The sequence below is a fragment of the Giraffa tippelskirchi genome, chromosome 6 (assembly GCF_054371585.1).
Source record: "Giraffa tippelskirchi isolate mGirTip1 chromosome 6, T2T-mGirTip1v1.2.pri, whole genome shotgun sequence".
Lineage (NCBI taxonomy): Eukaryota > Metazoa > Chordata > Mammalia > Artiodactyla > Giraffidae > Giraffa > Giraffa tippelskirchi.
This window is the reverse complement of record NC_137280.1, coordinates 172,306,192-172,326,918: the sequence shown is the minus strand read 5'-3', so window position 1 is coordinate 172,326,918 and position 20,727 is coordinate 172,306,192. Positions and strand designations below refer to the sequence as shown.

At 35.9% G+C, this 20,727-nt stretch overlaps 1 long non-coding RNA gene across 1 annotated transcript in view; it reads right to left on the bottom strand.

Moving 5' to 3' along the window:
- LOC145511090 (uncharacterized) overlaps positions 1-20,727 on the bottom strand; it is a 704,343-nt gene that overhangs the window by 179,971 nt on the left and 503,645 nt on the right. The gene's annotated exons all lie outside the window — the stretch shown is intronic.

Below are 20,727 nucleotides of genomic sequence, written 5' to 3'. Positions count from 1 at the left end.
ATCGTCCAGACCCGGGGATCAAACCAGTATCTCTTACGTCTACCTGCATTGGCAGGCAGGTTCTTTACCACCAGCGGCACCTGGGAAGCCCCTATATACAGAATATATATCATTTAAAAGATATATATGCATACATAGGCATGTGCATACACATAGAAAATATCAATGAGTTCAGAAATTGTGAAATAAATACTTAATAGAGACATCTCATGCTTACTATCTCTCTGTTTTATTCCCCTGGACAAGACGACTGACAGAAGATCACTCCTATGAAACAAAGCCCAATCCAAAAAGGCAGAAGTGCTTCACAGAAATCTTTGAAAATACTTTAAGAATAGCTCTAACCATGTTTAATCTTGTTTCCTACATACAACACTTATATCAAGATAAATAATGTGACTTTTAAGCTTATGCATGTGAGGGTTTTGATCAGAGACAGACTGTTTTATTATGCTTATAGCAATATCAACATCCAACACAATACTGCCGAGTTGTATCCCATGCCCAGCCGTCCAACAGAGTAAAGCAATGAGAACCAGATGGAAAGGATGCCCTGCATGAGTTGGAGGCTCACTTCGTAGACAACAGATGGAGAAATATGATTTCCTCCATATAGAGGGCAAAAAGACTATTTTCTCTGCTCTTTTTCTAAGGAAGTCTTCTTGGAGATTGGATGGAAGCATATTTACTATGTTTACTACATATTTACTATGTAGGTTGAACAATCTTCACTTATATGGTAAAACTAGGACTTCCCTGATAGCTCAGCTGGTAAAGAAGCCACCTGCAATGCAGGAGACTCCAGTTCAATTCTTGGGTTGGGAAGATACACTGGAGAAGAGATAGGCTACCCACTCCAGTATTCTTGGGCTTCCCTCATGGCTCAGCTGGTAAAGAATCTGCCTGCAATGCAGGAGACGTGGGTTTGATCCCTGGGTTGGGAAGATCCCCTGGAGAAGGGAAAGGCTACCCACTCCAGTATTCTGGCCTGGAGAATTCCATGGATTGTATAGTCCATGGGGTCGCAAAGAGTCAGACAGGACTGAGTGACTTTCACTTTCACAGTAAAACTAGACTTTGTAGATCTGATTAAATTAAAACTATTTAGACAATTAGATGAGGGAATTAACTGGATTATCTGGGTGGGCTCTAAATGAAACCATAAATGAGAATGAGATTTCTTGAGATTTCATTCATTTCATGATAATGAAACAGAAGACCTGACACAGAGAAAAAGTCTTGCGAAGGAAGCAAAGGGAAGTGGAGTCAGAGAAGATGCTACGCCACTGGCTTTGAAGATGGAGGAAGAGATCAAGAGCCAAATGATGCTCCCCCACAAGCTGGGAAAGACCAGAAAATACATTGTTCTCCAGACCTTCCAGAGGAAGCGCAGCCCTAAGAAAATCTTGGTTTTGAAACATGTATATTATTATATGTCAAACAGATCGCCAGTCCAGGTTTGATGCATGAGACAGGGTGCTTGGGGCTGGTGCACTGGGATGACCCTGACGGATGGGATGGGGAGAGAGGTGGGAGGAGGGTTCTGGATGGGGAACACATGTACACCCATGGCTGATTCATGTCAATGTATGGCAAATACCACTACAATATTGTAAAGTAATTAGCCTCCAATTAAAATAAATAAATTAAAAGAAAAAGAAAATGTTGGTTTTGGCTCAGTGAAACATTTTTTATTTCTGGCTTCAGGAACCATAAGAAAGTAATATGCATTATCATTTGTAGCAAACATGGAGAAAGTAGAGCTTAGATGCACATGCAAAACAACTGGAGGCTGTGGTTAAAGGCAATTCAAAGAAGATTCAAAATATAGGTTAGGACTTCCCTGGTGGTCCAGTGGTTAACGGTCCGCCTATAAATATAGGAGACACAGGTTCATTCCCTGGACTGGAAGATTACACATGTCAAGGGTCAAATAAGCCTGTGGCCCACAACTACTTAAGCCCGCGAACCACAACTCCTGATCCAAGGTGTCCTAGGGCCCGTAGTCTGCAACAAGAGAAGACATCCAATGAGAAGCCCACACACCGCGACAAGAAGGTGGCCCCCGCGTGCCACAACTAAGAAAGCCCAAACGCAGCAGCAAAGACCCAGTGCAGCCAGAACTGAAATAAGTAATGTTTTTAAAAAGATATAGGTTACCATCTTTCAAATTCCATATATATGCATTAGCATACTGTATTGGTGTTTTTCTTTCTGGCTTACTTCACTCTGTATAATGGGCTCCAGTTTCATCCATCTCAATTGAACCGATTCAAATGTATTTTTTTAATGGCTGAGTAATATTCCATTGTGTATATGTACCACAGCTTCCTTATCCATTCGTCTGCTGATGGACATCTAGGTTGCTTCCATGCCCTGGCTATTGTAAACAGTGCTGTGAAAGATGGTAACGATAACCCTATATGCGAGACAGAATAAGAGACACAGATGCATAGAACAGTCTTATGGACTCTGAGGGAGAAGGTGAGGGTGGGACGTTCTGGGAGAATAGCATTGAAACATGTATATTATCATATGTGAAACAGAACACCAATCCATGTTCGATGCATGAGACAAATGCTCAGGGCTGGGGCAATGGGATGACCAAGAGGGATGGGATGGGGAGGGAGGTGGGAGGGGTGCCCAGGCAGGGGAACACACATAAACCCATGGCTGATTCATGTCAATGTATGGCAAAAACTACTACAATATTGTAAAGTAATTAGCCCCCAACTAAAATTAATAAATTTATTAAAAAAAAAAAAAAAGATATAGGTTAAATGTTAGGCTAGGAGTCTCTAAGAGAGAACTGAAGAATAAGCCAGTTAGGAGGAACACTCCTGGGATAAAAACATATACCGAATATTAACTTCAGATACTATTCCTTCAAAAGAACTACAATTTCATTGGAATAGTTTGCAGAGAAGTTTATACTCTAGTGGATTTATTAAAATCCACTGAGCAAAAGGCAGCAATTGGTGGTGTTAGCTGTACAGGTGTGGTTAAGGAATGAGAGGAATAGAGTTCTACCAAAACTACTGTCAGCCTAGGATAGCTAACTGTGCCTAACCAAGGCCGTGCCTTCCTGTGGCCTGACAGCAGGCTTCACAAACATAATCCAGCCAACGACTAGACAAATGAAAACGAGAATCGTAACAAACAACTGACACCGTAAAAAGTTTTCTGAAGACAACTCAAAGATTAGAAGGATATATGTGCAAGTCAGATCTGATAAAGAATTTGCATCCGGGAATGTAAAAAAGCTGTTAAAACTCAAAATTAAAAACTAATTCAATTTAAAATGGGCAAAGGAGATGAAAAGACATTTCTTCAAAGAAATATAAATGGCCAATAAGCACAAGAAAAGATACTTAACATCATTAGTCATCAAGGAAATGAAAATCAAAACCACAATGAGACAGTTTCACACTCACTAGGATGACAAGAATCAAAAAGTCAGAGAATATCAAGCGCTGTTGAGGACATGAGGCAATCTGAACAGTCTTAAACTATTGTCACAAATGTAAAATGCTGCAGTCACTTTGGAAAATAATCTGTCAGTTCCTCAAATGATTAAACATGAAGGTACCATTTGATACATCAATTCTACTCCCAGGTTCAAACCCAAGAAAAATTAACACACAAGCCCACACAGAAATTTGTACATGGATATTTATAGCAACATGATTCATAGCAGCCAAAACATAGAAATAACATAAATTTCTATCACTGACACATGAATAAACAAACTTTGGTATACCAAACAATGGACTACTATTCAGTCAAAAAAGTACTGATAAATTTTTCAATATGGATACAAATTTTAAACGTTATTCTAAGTAAAAAAAGTCAGTCGCAAAGGTCACAGTCTATGATTCTGCTTACCTGACATATCTAAAAGAAGAAAATCTTTTAGAAACTAAAGTTTTTAGAAACTAAAAGCAGATGAATGGTTATCTATGGCTAGGGCTAGGGTGGTCAAATGGGGAATGGCTGTCCCTTTTTGGAGCGATGAAAGCATTCTAAATTTGTCTGTGGTGTTAGTTGAACATATCTGTGGATGTACTGATAATCACCTTAACAGGGTGAATTGCATATTACCTGAAATTATCAATATGCCTAATGAAATATAAGAAATTCAAGAAACTGTTAGTTTATTAACAGGATAAGGAAGAATGATGAGGAAGAAACATAGGAGGCCTTAGAGTAATTGAGAATATTGTATTTCCAGTCTTGGTGAACATAAATTTCTATCACTGACACATGAATAAACAAACTTTGGTATACCAAACAATGGACTACTATTCGGTCAAAAAAGTACTGATAAATTTTTCAATATGGATACAAATTTTAAACGTTATTCTAAGTAAAAAAAGTCAGTCGCAAAGGTCACAGTCTATGATTCTGCTTACCTGACATATCTAAAAGAAGAAAATCTTTTAGAAACTAAAGTTTTTAGAAACTAAAAGCAGATGAATGGTTATCTATGGCTAGGGCTAGGGTGGTCAAATGGGGAATGGCTGTCCCTTTTTGGAGCGATGAAAGCATTCTAAATTTGTCTGTGGTGTTAGTTGAACATATCTGTGGATGTACTGATAATCACCTTAAAAGGGTGAATTGCATATTACCTGAAATTATCAATATGCCTAATGAAATATAAGAAATTCAAGAAACTGTTAGTTTATTAACAGGATAAGGAATAATGATGAGGAAGAAACGTAGGAGGCCTTAGAGTAATTGAGAATATTGTATTTCCAGTCTTGGTGATAGACACATAATGTTTTAAAAAGTATTTGCTTTTACTTTAATGTTTTGTATATATACATATATATAGCAGTTATCATAGATATAAAACTAGATATAGAGATAGGTATTTAAAAACAGTGTATGTCAAGTAATTCAAAATTAATAAAAGAAAACCTAAATTAGGTATATCAACTTTGATTCCATTCCCAACATACCCATCATGGTTTCCATTGTATCAGACACTGCTTCTAATGTTGTATTGCCTGATTTTGGTTTAAAATTGTAGTTGATAATTCATTAATACAAATTTGACACTGGCTTCTGGTATAAGGAACATTTCCTCTAACTCAAAATAAAACTATTATTGATTTCAAATGAAGTGTAGCTATTTAAGTAGCACATGTGGCATATTATAAATGACTTGCACAAAAACAAAAATAAATGTTGTGCCTTAAAGTGATACTCATAATAGTTTGTATCAACTATGCAAAGGCCCAAATGCAAATGCTTTTTAAAAGAAATTACTTCCCAACATTTATAGGCTTTTCTATAGAACTTCCTGCAATCAAATCAATGTACTAAGTTGTAAGTTACATCTTTGTAGTTATAATTACTGGCTCGATACATGCCAATGCAACTATTAATCTAATAATAGGTTAAAAAATAGTCATTTCTTTTGCCTTAGAAATGGGATAAAGATAGATGGAAAAACAAGTAGCAATGGATAAAATCATGTCAGTAATTCTACAATGTGAGTCTATCTGCTACTCCAACATGGATAGTGATTCACTTTGCAGAATGATGTGAGAGCAGGGCACAGGTACATTTGCACAACTCTTTCAGTTCCATCAAGAGCACCCTTCAGCAGGCAAAACATGTCTGTTGTCACTGGGGTTGAGGGGAGGGAGTAAGTATATTTGGGAACTAGCACCCTTGGGTAGTATAAAGGAGCATGGTTCACATTGTCTGAAATTGCTCATGCCCTGGTTCATCCAGCTGGTAATGAAGCAGTCAGCATCCCATCTCTGGAGTGGAATAGGCAATTATTCCAGCTTGAAACTCTGCCCTTGCAAATTGAGTGTGGCAACAATTCACATTGGCTGTCATTACAAAGTCCCTCAAAACAGGGTAACTATCCGTATCAGATGACAAGGAAAAATCAGAGATGCCTAAAAAGTTTACCTTAACTCCAAATAGATTATCGTGTTCACTGATGATATGGATATTTAAGCTGCTTTCTGGGAGACCTTTTTGTTCAGTTTTATTCTTCGATCTTACTCCAAATTGCTCCAAATAAATCTAAAATCCTAGTCACGTAGAATATTTCTGTAGAGTCTCATTAACCAAAACCTCCTGTCTTGCAATATAGTTAGAGAATAAAAACATCTCTCATTTCCTTCTAGTTACATTTTAATGCTGTTACAAGAAATCAAGAAAAGAACAAACTCCTCTGGGAATTTGAACCTTGGATGTGCAAGTAAAACACTTTGTACTTAGACCTCTCAAACCTAGCTCATGTACGTATCTTCTGGGGAGCTCTCAAAATAGTATCTGTGCTTGGGCCCCACCCAATACCAATTAAATCAGAATTTCTGCACCTCAGATGATTCTAGCATGTTCAAGTTAAGCACTAGTGAAAATTTAACAGGCATACACATCACCTAGGGAAGTATTTCAACTACAGATTCTAACTCAGGTGTTCCATGATTGGGACTAAAAATCTAAATTTCTATACATTTCCAGATAATGTGGATGTAGCTGGTTTATGGCCCACCTTAAGTAGCCGGAATCTAGATAAGAACTTTCCTAGCTTAATCTTGGAACTTCCTATTGAACTTTTTAAAATTCCTGTGCCCATGACATCCTCTAGACTTACAACACCAGGATTTCAATGGGTGCAACTCAGTCATCAGTAGTTTTTAATGTGCCCAGTGGTTCAAATGTGCAGGAAATGTTGAATATCAGTGATCGAGTTATTCTCATTATCCACTATTACCTTACCATTTCCCCGGCCTGACTTTCCCCCTTGACTTAATGACACAAAAATCTTCCATTAAGCAAGTCTTGAAAACTGTGATTTCTCCCTCTGCTGTATCCACATATGACTTACCATGTTTCATTCATTCAATAACTGAAATATCTGCTGACACCCATGTCTCCTTTCAATTGTCAGCACATATTTAAGGCTTCCATTACCATTTGCCTACAATGGCATACAATAATTTCTTTCTTTAAACAATTTCTACCTAACTCAAATTATTTAAAAACCTGTTGAGTATATTTTACCCATTGTTGCTGAATTAGTCTCCTTAAACCATTCCTCAAGGGACATAAATCCTTTGTTTTAGGGCTTCTCGGTGGCTCAGATGGTAAAGAATCTGCATGCAATACAGGAGACCTGGTTTCGATCCCTGAGTCAGGAAGATGCCCTGGAGAATGGAATGGCAACCCACTCCAGTATTCTTGCCTGGAGAATTCCATGAGCAGCGGAATCTAGTGAGCTATATAGTCAACGGGGCTGCAATGAGCTGGACATGACTGAGTGACTAACGCTTTTGTTTAGAATCTTCATATCGCCCTTTGTCTATAAAATCTAAGCAAAACCCTTCAACATAACACTCAATATTCTCTATATTCAGATCTCTACTTACTTTTCACTTAAATTATAGTGTAATCTCTCATTATTTATAAAGCTCTCCTTTTTCTCACATTTTTTTCCCACCTACAACTGGGTCCCCAAACAGCCTTATTGCCCTGTGTATGACTATCTCTGCTATTTCTCTAACACAGTATTCTCAGTACACTCAGTATTCAGTATACTGAACCACATCTTTACATCTAAAGAGCTTATTCAACCATAAAAACTACCTCTAAATCTCTGCATTATACACCAAACATTATAAGAAACCCTCTGCTTGGATTCCCCTATTTGCTTACAAAAAAAATTATGTTAAACTCTATTTAAAGTTTGCCTAATCTCTTTCCCAAATTTCTCTAGGCCTTAAGATCCTAGAACACAGAAACAGGGTCTTGAGATTATCCAAGAAAGCTCTCCCCTAATTAAAAGATCAATTAATATTTACTAAATTGAAATGTACAAATATTTTCCTTTTGAGTATTATATGCATATTAGTTTAAAAATATGATTTCTCCCCAGAAGTTTACAGTATACAGAGTTTAAATATGTAAAACAAATACCACATAAGGACATATAGTTAATTCCTCAGGTAGTCAAAGAGATTCATGATGAGACTGAATAATTTGCAACTGCAGCAACTACAACTGGTCCACAGATCTTGACATATAAGAGCTTTCAAAAATAAATTCTCAGAATTCAAAGAGAGGGGTTCTTTTGTCAATATAGGCTTTCAAGAGAAATTTTGGGTTTTGAAAGTTCTGTGAAAAAAGGTAAAAATGACATATTAGATGAGAAAGTAAGTATAAAAGCTGAAGGGAGGAAATGCAAATGGCAGGCTGGATGGAGAATGAAGAGACTGCTTTGGCTGTGACAGTATATGGCAGTTACTAAATGCTTTCAGATTGATAATGTCTGATGAACAAACATTTAGAAAACATGTATTAATTAGCCCCATGTTGGAGCAAAAGATAGCCCACTAAAAATATTTAGAACACCATCTTACCAGCGAGAACAGCATGGTTGAAAACAAGCACAGCTTTACTATTTACACAGAATAATTCCGAACTTGTCTAAAGTGAAACATAATTTGCTTACTGGTTGCATGCATTTCATGCATGGCTATTGTAGGCTGAAACAATACAGAAATCTTCTAAATAAATGTTTAATAATAATAGATTTAGAATTAGTACACACATAGTATTTCACATCATGGGAAGTATGTTATAAGCCCAATTTGTAGATATTATTTCAAAACAAATATGGTGGTGATGCATACATCTCTTAACTGCTACTAAAATACATTAGTCCAGCTTTATAGTTGCAAATTTTATACAACTTTCCAATTCTTTGAGATATAATTTGCCATTAGTTTGACATCCTTCAATTCCTTATGCTGAGATGTGAAAATGCAAATTTTTTCTAATGTCTTTTTTACCAAGTACTTCCTGAATGTGTACTGTGAATTAGATTCTTTCAGTTCTAAATCTTTTCTTTCTATTGTATCACTTTCCTTACTCTAGTTATTTTCAAATGTTTTCTTTCTATAATATCCTACTGTGAGGATACCTAGAAGACTCATGTATTGCCCAGAAAAGTTGAAAGCAGTTAGAATATTTTTTGAGTTCTCATGCTTTAAGTTTCATGCAAATTTAATACGTATACCACAAAATACTGGCTTTTAATATAAAATACTGCTCTATATTATTTATCCTTAGGAAAAATGTGAATGGCAATTAAATATGCCATGCTTAAGCCTGATAAATACTACCACATACTTCTGCAGAGAAAGTTTCTTCATCTAACTTTGAAAGAAATAATTTCAACCCCATCACACTTAACTGTGTGTCTGCATCATCCTTTCATTTTTAAATAAGTATGCCATTATTGTCTCTGAAAAAGGATGCCCCATTCAATACAATTCTTTTTAAATAGAATGCAAATATAGCAGATATTTCTGCCTTCAGGAAATCTGAAATTAAAGATGTAAGACACAAATAACAGAAGCAACATGCCAAAAGCATTTTATACAATGAAAAGTACAGCATTTAAAGCAGGATGAGACCAAACTCTAAAATGAGGGTAATCAGGATGTATTTCATGAAGAGATAGCATTTCAGTAGGATATTACATATGAATAAGGTTTTGGCACATAGTCTGGAAACAGTAAAGTCTGGAAAGAAGAAAATATCTGAGCAAAGGAAGAAAACAGAAATGTGCAAGGCCCTTTTCAGGAATAAAATAATACATTGATTTTAATTGTCAGAGATAATACATATAATATGTGGAGTTTCAAATGGAAAAGTAGACAAGTCACATTATAGAAGATCATGAACTTTAAAAAATTGTTCTTGATAAAGTTATTCAGATGATGTAATGTGGAATGGTAAGAGAGCCACTCAATAATGTAACAGCTATAATCAATATATTATGCTTTTGTTAATATGCTGCTGTTCAGTCATTCAGTCACGTCTGACTCATTGTGACCCCATGGACTGCAGTATGCCAGGCATTGAGTCGGTAATGCCGTACAACCCTCTCATCCTCTGTCGTCCCCTTCTCTTCCTGCCTTCAGTCTTTCCCAGCATCAGAGTCCTTTCGAATGAGTCAACTCTTCACATCAGGTGGCGAAAGGATAGTACGACTTAAAAAAATATTGTCCAAGAGAACTGGGAGGAGCATTTAAACAAACAAACAAACAAAAAACTCTTCTGATATGTTTCTAACTACAAAACTAGCTTGATTAACACTTCCTCACTCTAATGGGTCAGAACACACATAAATTCAAAACTAAGAAAGTGCAAAGAAAATAAGCATTTCTGCTTCTGGTAATGACTACATAATTCAGATTAACCTTTCAGCTGTGAACAACCAACAAAGCAAGGATTTTTTTTTAAATATATAAACAAACTAACAAGGTAGTGAGGAATTGTAGAACCTATTTCTGGAACAAGAATATCCAGGGAAACAAGCTCTGGTATTTAACAATTTTTTTACTGAAAGGTGTCCAGGGATTCTATACCATGATAAAGATGACTAAGCCACTTTATAAGCTAAGCAGAGCTTTCCAAAGACTTACATGAGTAAAAAAAAAAAAAAAAACATATGTAGTTTAAGTGCCAAGGACTGAGACCTTGTCAAGCTTGTCAGAATTTGTGTAGGCTTGTATTTTAGGATTAAGGGAAAAGTGGAAATAGCCCTTGAAAGGACTGTGGTTCAAATTTGAATCATTTCAATCAAGTCAATAAGATGATCTCTGATATCTGGGTACTCTTGGCCTTAAAGAAGAAATGTGTAACCCATTTTGGAAGTAGTTAACGTGATCGCATGTGTCAAATCACTTTTATAATTTATCATACTGCAAACTGTTTGCAATTCATGAGTTCATATTTGTAAAATGATCAAAAATAGGAATGGATGGTAACAAGAGCACATGATTTGAACCCATGAAAAAGTAAAATACAGAATCTAAATAGCTGATGGGCATTAGATAATAAAGATATCAGACACAGATTTTACTATTATTCTGTCGGTAAATTAAAGAAAATAAAAGATTAAATTTTTCAAGAAGACTGGATGTCAAAAAATATTCTATTGAAATTCTAGAATGAATTATATAAGACAAATAAACAGCAGTTTTAATAGAAGATTAGATTCATCTGAAGAATGACTGATTTGGAAAATAGATAAAAATAAAAGTTCTACAATGAGGCACAGAAAGAAAAAAAAAATGGAAAACTCAAAACTAGTGGAATTTTCTAATATACATGGAATTTCTGTATCAGAAGCTGAAAAGAGAAAGAATCAAAATTTAAACACAATTTTTTTTTTCTAAAACTGATGAAAGAAATCAACCTGCAGATTCAAAGAAAACTACAAATCTTAAACCTGTACACTCATACAGGTTTTAGAAAAACTATTGAAAATCAAAAGCAAAAGAGAGAAAAGAGGAATGTAATAATGAGACAGAGCACAAAAGAAGCAATATAAATCTGAAATCAATGAAATTATATTTTAGTAGAGAGAATAGACTAAATCTGTCAATCTATAATCTATAGCTCTGAAAATATTTTTTCTAGTAAAACTTAATATCTCATTTTAAAAATCAACATTATCAAATAAGTGAATGAAAAAAAAATGAATCAAAATAATCAGAAATACTTGAAAACTGAATATTTTATATGTTAAAGTAACTATCATTAATTAGGTTAAACATCATAGGGATAGTGGTCAAGTGTTTTAAAAGACTTCTATGGACCTTAGCCTGCCAGGCTCCTCTGTCCATGGAATTCTCCAGGCAAGAATACTGAAGTGGGAAGCCATTCCCTTCTCCAGGGGGATCTTCTCAAACTAGGGATCAAACCTGGGTCTCCTGCATTGCAGGCAGTTTTTTTCACCATCTGAGCCATCAGGGAAGTCCTAGAGACTCCTTAAATACACAGAAATACATACTAAAATTGGTTGCAAATTTCTAAATTGATTTAATGTCCTCTATTTTGCAAGTGACTAATGGAATTTTCTTTCTTGAGTGAGGTATTATCATAAGACCCTCTCTTCTAAGTACTTATTCTATTTACCCAGTTATTTACTAGTAATCACCTGTATGCTTAATATTTACCAGGAACTGTGTTTATATACTACAAATTAGAAAACAAATAAAACAGTCCCTTTCTTCTTTCTGGAATGCAAAAGTAGGAAGTCAGGAAACACCTGGCGTAACAGTCAAATTTGGCCTTGGAGTACAGAATGAACCAGGGCAAAGGCTAATAGAGTTTTGCCAAGAGAATGCACTGGTCATAGCAAACACCCTCTTCCAACAACACAAGAGAAGACTCTACACATGGACATCACCAGATGATCAACACCGAAATCAGACTGATTATATTCTTTGCAGCCAAAGGTGGAGAAGCTCTATACAGTTAGCAAAAACAAGACTGGGAGCAGACTGTGGCTCAGATCATGAACTCCTTATTGCCAAATTCAGATATAAATTGAAGAAAGTAGGGAAAACCACTAGACCATTCAGGTATGACCTAAATCAAATCCCTTATGATTATACAGTGGAAGTGACAAATAGATTTAAGGAACTAGATCTGATAGACAGAGTGCCTGATGAACTATGGACAGAGGTTCGTGACATTGTACAGGAGGCAGGGAGGAAGACCATCCCCACTGAAAAGAAATGAAAAAAGCAAAATGGCTGTCTGAGGAGGCCTTACAAATAGCTGTGAAAAGAACAGAAGTGTAAAGCAAAGGAGAAAAGGAAAGATATTCCCATTTGAATGCAGAGTTCCAAAGAATAGCAAGGAGAGATAAGAAAGCCTTGCTCAGTGATCAATGCAAAGAAATAGAGGAAAACAACAGACTGGGAAAGACTAGAGATCTCTTCAAGAAAATTAGAGATACCAAGGGAACATTTCATGCAAAAATGGGCTCGATAAAGGACAGAAATGGTGTGAACCTAACAGAAGCAGAAGATATTAAGAAGAGGTGGCAAGAATACTCAGAAGAACTGTACAAAAAAGATCTTCATGATTTAGATAATCACAATGGTGTGATCACTCACCTAGAGCCAGACATCCTGGAATGTGAACTCAAGTGGGCCTTAGAAAGCATCACTACAAACAAAGCTAGTGGAGGTGATGGGATTCCAGTTGAGCTATTTCAAATACGGAAAGATGATGGTGTGAAAGTGCTGCACTCAATATGCCAGCAAATTTGGGAAATTCAGCAGTGGTGACAGGACTGGAAAAGGTCAGTTTTCATCCCAATCCCAAAGAAAGGCAAAATCAAAGAATGCTCAAACTACCGCACAATTGCACTCATCTCACACGCTAGTAAAGTAATGCTCAAAATTCTCCAAGCCAGGCTTCAACAATACATGAAACATGACTTCCAGATGTTCAAGCTGGGTTTAGAAAAGGCAGAGGAACCAGAGATCAAATTGCCAATATCCGCTGGATCATCGAAAAAGCAAAAGAGTTCCAGAAAAACATCTATTTCTGCTTTATTGACTATGCCAAAGCCTTTGACTGTGTGGATCACAATGAACTGTGGAAAATTCTGAAAGAGATGGGAATACCAGACCATCTGATCTGCCTCTTGAGAAACCAGTATGCAGGTCAGGAAGCAACAGTTAGAACTGGACATGGAACAACACACCGGTTCCCAATCAGAAAAGCAGTGTGTCAAGGCTGTATATTGTCACCCTGCTTATTTAACTTATATGCAGAGTACATCATGAGAAACGCTGGGCTGGAAGAAACACAAGCTGGAATCAAGATTGCCGGGAGAAATATCAATAACCTCAGATATGCGGATGACACCATCCTTAGGGCAGAAAGTGAAGAAGAAGTAAAGAGCCTCTTGATGAAAGTGAAAGAGGAGAGTGAAAAAGTTGGCTTAAAGCTCAACATTCAGAAAACTAAGATTATGGCATCTGGTTCCATCACTTCATGGGAAATAGATGGGGAAACAGTGGAAACAGTGTCAGACTTTATTTTTCTGGGCTCCAAAATCACTGCAGATGGTGACTGCAGCCATGAAATTAAAAGACGCTTACTCCTTAGAAGGAAAGTTATGATAAACCTAGACAGCATATTTAAAAGCGCAGACAATTACTTTGCCAACAAAGGTTCATCTATTCAAGGCTATGTTTTTTCCAGTGGTTGTGTATGGATGTGAGAGTTGGACTATAAAGAAAGCTGAGCGCTGAAGAATTGATGCTTTTGAACTGTGGTGTTGGAGAAGACTCTTGAGAGTCCCTTGGACTGCAAGAAGATCCAACCAGTCCATCCTAAAGGAGATCAGTCCTATGTGTTCATTGGAAGGACTGATGTTGAAGCTGAAACTCCAATACTTTGGCCACCTCATGCGAAGAGTTGACTCATTGGAAAAGACCCTAATGCTGGGAAAGATTGTGGGCAGGAGGAGAAGGGGACAACAGAGGATGAGATGGCTAGATGGCATCACCGACTCAATGGACATGGGTTTGGGTAGACTCCAGGAGTTGGTGATGGACAGGGAGGCCTGGCATGCTCTGATTCATGGGGTTGCAAAGAGTCGGACACAACTGAGCAACTGAACTGAACTGAACTCTCTTCCTAGAAATTACATCTGCAGAGAAAGAAAGGTAAACAAAACCTTATGCTACAATATGAAAAACTATGAAACAAATTGACTAGTGTCTGGTTAATGATTATTGAATAAAAGATTGTTATAAAATATATACAACATGCTACGGGGATAATATTAAGAATCATTTATTCAAGAAAGAGCTGAATGAATACATGCACATGTATGACTGAGTCCCTCGCTGTTCACCTGATATCCTCATAACGTTGTTAATCAGCTATACCTCAATACGAAATAATTTTTTTAAAGGGCTGAAAAGGTGGGAAAAGAGGCAAACAAACCTATGCTATATCTACATGGTTTTTAAAACATCCTTTGCATCATATCATAGATATCAATGTTAGAAGGGACTGAAGAAAATCCTCTAGGCATTTCTATTCACCATCCTCTTTAAATCTAATTGAACTAGCACATAAAGTAAGGAAATTCCATATTCAGTAAAATTAGAAAATGAGGAAAACCAAAACTATGAAAAATAGTTGTCAATATAATGAGTGTTTGATAAATTTGAACAGAAGACACACAAAGCAGTCCCAAAGCCCCCAGATTTTTTGAAGTACAGACGTATCAATGTATATATATATACACACAGTCTCAGAAGTCCTAACCAGTGGCCCCAAATGCTTGACACTGGACATCCTGGTAGCATGAGAATCCAGGAGCACATGCTAGCCTGTGTCACATGATATTGTGTCAAGGTAGATGGAATGAGTAAGAAAACTGAGGATACTCTGTATCCTCTAGATACAGGTGGCAAGAAAGGATATTCCAGGAGAGTTCGCAGATGGCAAGTAGATTTGCAACTGGTACGAGGAACCGGTGATAATGAAATATCCTAACCCTAAATCATCATGAACACACACACACACACCCTTTCAAAATGCTGAATTTACCATGAGTTATATAGAATTCCTATTCTCGATAAAAAAGGAAAGGGGTATCACTAAATGTTCTGATTGGTGATAAATGTTCAGGACAGAAAATATAGTTGAGTTGGTGAGAGTTGACTCTGCATTAATTTCTCTGGAGAGTATAAGTGAACAGAACCAGAGATTAGTCCAAGGACACAAATCATCACAGTAGGATATATTTCTTTCTCCATCTACAAACCTTGCCTTCCTCTGCACTGTCTTTATTCTTAAGTATAAATTTATCTCACAATGGCAAAACTAGATACAGACTTATTATACATAAATCTCTGCAAAAATAATCTCATGTTCCCCTTGATTTTAGTAACTGTTCAATAAATGAATTTCATTCTATCTTGGTTCATTTCCCTTACTGAATCAGTTAAAATGGCTAATGAGATGGGGTGCTCTATTTGATTGTAAGTGGGATATATTTGGAGCTAGAGGTTAAAGTCAGCCTTACCTAGATGATAAGAGCTAAGAATAGGAAAGTTGATTTCCAAAAGGAAAAAATACAAGAGCTATTACGAAAAAAAAAAAAGTAAGTTAAGCAAAAAATAACAACGTCCCTTAAGATGCCTTCTTAGAAAAACTTCAGGTGCTAAAATCAATTAATCAGGAAACGTATGAAGAAGCTATGTTGAATGTACCAGTACTGAGTGTCAAAGATAACTAAAAACTGAAAAATATATTTATTATGTTAAATTGTGGGAATTACAGTTATTTATAGAATATTTATATTATAAACCCTAGCGATGTGAATTGAGAATAGCAACATTGGCAAATAAAGTGTAGGGTAGAAGGGTAGAGGGTAGATGAGGAAAAAAATGAAGAAATATAAACAAATTAACTTTTAACATTGTTCCTGTAGGGTGTGGATAAATCGAAACAGAAAATCAGATTCATTTTAGAACAAACACATAGCCTTAATAGAAAATTAAGCATTCATCTGAAGAAACTAGAATAAAAAATAAATGTAAGAAAACCAGAGGTAATTTAATTAAAAACAAAACTAACAAATTGCAAAATGAAACAATAGTAAATTGGAATACAAAAGAGAAACATTTTTTTTTAAATTATCAATTAATCTAAACATTAGGCAGTATAAAAGAAACAAATATCCTAATTTAAAAATTAAAAAAGAAAATGGGAACACTGGGAAATAAAGAATGATCTTAAAAATCCTTGGCTGAATTGTTTTATTAGATTGAAAATGTGAATAAAATATATTTTTAAGGGAAAACATAAATTGCCTAAACTGACTAAAAAAACAATTTATAAATTAAAAAAAAAAATTGGCTAGCAACCTCTATGATCTTATGATTAACTCAAAAGATATATGTGCAAGGATGAACACTAAAACATTATGTATAATACCTAAGTCAGAATCAACATAACTATTTATCTATCAGGACTAAGAATGTTAAGTGATCATATATTCATGCAAAATAATCCTAGGCAATGGTTAACTAATTTATATGTGTTGAGATCTCCCGGTTACAATATTAACTATAAAAATGGAAATGACAAAATATTTTTAAGGGAGATATACATTCTCTTTTTAATTTATTATTTATACCCTATATGCACTAAATATGCATGGGTTTTGACAACAGAGTCCTGCGATAATTATAATCACATATGTGTATTTCTATATGGAAACTTTCTGAAAAGACACAAAATATTACTAATGGCTACAACCGCTAGTGAGTAGAGTGGGACAGGGTGTTTACTACTGTAAAATTTCACTTTTCACTGCATCTTCCTATATCATTTTAATTGATGTCATTTGTTCATTTTTAAAATTATAATAAACAAAAAATTAAAAGCTGCATTTTCTGCTTGAGATACCATTTAACATGAGGCAACTGAGATTCAGAAGAAAATTCACTGTAGATTTATGTTATTTCAGATAAACAATTTCTGGAAAGATAAAAAGAGACACAACTTGGGGGAGTTTTATAAATTTTTAGAGAATATTTAACTTAAAATTATGTTATATATTAATGCCATTAATAAGAATTTTTACTTAATTCATTATATATGCTGAGTTTTGTGCTCAATAAAAAGAGAAAAACACTTTAAGGTATCTATTCTCAGGGAGATTGGAATATAGGATAACGTTTTTAAAACAAACAATTGTACAAGGTAAACTCTAAGTGCCAAATCAGTAGATGAAGACTTACCCTAAATATGATACCAATTTAACTTTATACTTTATTACTTCAAATTCTTCAAATCTATCAAAACTTCCCTTATTTACCCACCTCCACATTTCATTTTACTAATCACTCTATTTTTATTTTATTAATTGCATTAAATATATAACTAATTTGCATCATATATTTTTAAAAATTGTTTCTCCTTAACCCCACAAAAAAACTTATCCATAAATCCTCAAATGGAATCCCAGAAAAGGAACTTCTTCTTAGAATCTTTGCATACATAAAATTATCCCTAGAACAGAAGCTATGACAGACCTAGATGGCAGAGACATTGCTTTGTCAACAAAGGTCTGGATAGTCAAAGGCATGGTTTTTCTAGTAGTCATGGAACATAAAGAAGGCTGAGCACCAAAGAATTGATGCTTTTGAAATTGTGGTGTTGGAGAAGATTATTGAGAGTGCCTTAGACAGCAAGGAGATCAAACCAGTCAGTCCTAAAGGAAATCAACCCTGAATATTCATTGGAAGGACTGATGCTGATGCTGAAGCTGAAGTTCCAATGCTTTGGCCACATGATGTGAATAGTTGACTCGCTGGAAAAGACCCTGATGTTGGGAAAGATTAAAGACAGGAGGAGAAGGGGGGCGAGAGAGGATATGGTGGTTGGATGGCATCGTCAACTCAGAGGACATGAGTTTGAGCAAACTCCAGGAGACAGGGAGGGACAGGGAGGTCTGGCATGCTGCAGCTCATGGGGTTGCAAAGAGTTGGACACAATTGAGCAACTGAACAACAACAATAATCGTAGAATGACTTGTTATGAAAATGAAGGATTGGTTTAGCCAAACTTGAAAATATTCAACTCAAAGATCAAATTCAAATGTTACCAAATAAGTTTTGGCACTCTAAAATGCTGATAATTTTAGATTGATTTCTTTATTTCTAAAAAAGTGCAAAACTTTTGCATGGAAATATTTAACCAAAAAAACAGAGAAACACAGTACTATTGCTAAGTGCTTGGGCTTAAGGTTTTGTGGAAAATACAAGAGATGGTATCTTTCACCACATGTCCAAGAAAGATATCATAATTGAATTCTGATGCCTGGAATGATGTAATGAACACTGCAGCACAGTGAGGCACATCTTTCATGATAGCTTTCAGTATTATATAGTTTTCAGAGGTAATCAGAAGCAGTTTCAAAATAAATTTCTTCACCATAGTCTTAAAAATGAGAACAGAGCCAGCTCTTTGAGCTCTAGCCAGACGCCGATTTTACAGTCTGAACTATATCAGCTAACTACTAACAGCTCAGGGTCTGAGATTTTCAAAGTTATTTTTAGGACAAATCAGTTAATGAGCAGGTACAAACTTCAACATAAATGAGCAGCAGGGCAGAGGCAGCCAAATGTCAGGGAAAGTCTCAGATGGTAGGACAAATTGTAATTATTCAATCCAGTCAGTGGACAGTGGTGAATAAAAATGAACCATTGCCAACTGCTATCCAGTCAAAGGTTTAATTTTTTATGCACATAAATAGAAAAAGCACAGGAAACAAAAACACAATGCATGTCAGAAGAGCTTACTCCTGCCGTCTCTCATGCAAACAGAAAACAGTTTCCTTTCTTTTTCTGGAACTTTCCTCAAATTAGCTGTAATACTTGCATTATGGTTCTAATGAATGCTACATCTTGGTTCTGTACTAGCTTATTTGCAATGACAAGGCTTCATGTAATCCTTCCACATGTTGCAGAAAACTCCAAGAAATCAGCACAGTCATAATTCACTCCCTCCACTACCATCACACCACCAACCGTGGGGCCTGGCCTCCACCAAGAATCAATTGTCAATGTCAGGAAAAGGCTCCAATAAGTCAGTTCATTAGTACTGAGAAAAATCACATCAGTTTACCAGTTATCTAGAGAATGACTAAATCTGGGAGAAGAAAAGGCAATTATGCCCAAGACATGGCCCTGTAGAGCCCTGAAACTCTTAGCTGCTACTCTGTTTGGTTTTCAGTCCACAGCATAAAAACAAAAAGAGGTCCAGAGTGTTCCTCAAACACTTCACCTTCATGTAATATAAGAAAACTGGTTATACACATTTTTCCTCTGGTTTGGCTTTTGGTTACCAAGCAACCACTACCAGTGTTCCTAATGGTACGCTTTGTCTTGGGAAGGAGACATATTTCTCTCCCATTCTGAACGATCTGGGGAAATAGTAAAATACAGTGCTATGAAAAAACCCAGAGATTCTTCCCATCAAAAACAGATCACTCTTTTCACTTCTGAGATACAGTAAATGTAGGTAGGTAATTAAACTAAGCTTCGTCAATTAATCCCCTCTCTCACACTTTGAATCATGAGGGGAGTGACAAGGTGAGACAAATAACTGGAATTTGTTCCTGCTTCCTACCAATGCAGAAATTGTCCAGCAATTAATGCCCTTGAGACTTGAAACCTTCCTTTCCCTATTGTGAGCCTATGTCCCCAGCCCTCCCTTAAACACTGTGTGATACCCTATGTCCACCTTGTATTTTCACTTCAGCTTAATTTAGAGTCACCTAGTGCTGCCTGCAACCAAAGGCACAGAGTGCGTGGGGAATAAAAAGAAGAAAAAATTACTTATTTTATGGTACTTTCAATCAGAAAGACAGGCAATAGTTTTGCTATATAAAGACTGATTCTGGGGAAATTTTTTCCTTACTGTCTTCATACTATTTTTTCCAGTTTTACTGAGAAATAATTGACATCTATCACCATGTAGGTTTAAGGTGTTGACCATGATGGGTTGATCTATATTCATTGTGAAGTGATTTTCTTAATAGGTTCAGCTAACATCTATCATCTCATATAGATACAATAAAAAAGAAAAAAAATTATCCTTTTGATAAGAACTCTTGAGGTTTACTCTCTTAATAACTCTGCTATATATTATACAACTCTGCTATATATTATACAATAACTATAGTCATTATATTGTACATGACGTCTTTAGTATTTACTTATAACTGTAAGTTTGTACCTTTTGACCACCTTCCTTTAATTCGCCCTCTCCCTACCCTCTCTGCCTCTGGTAACCACAAGTCTGAGCTCATTTTCTGTGAGTTTAATTTCAGTTTTGTTTTAGATGCCACATATG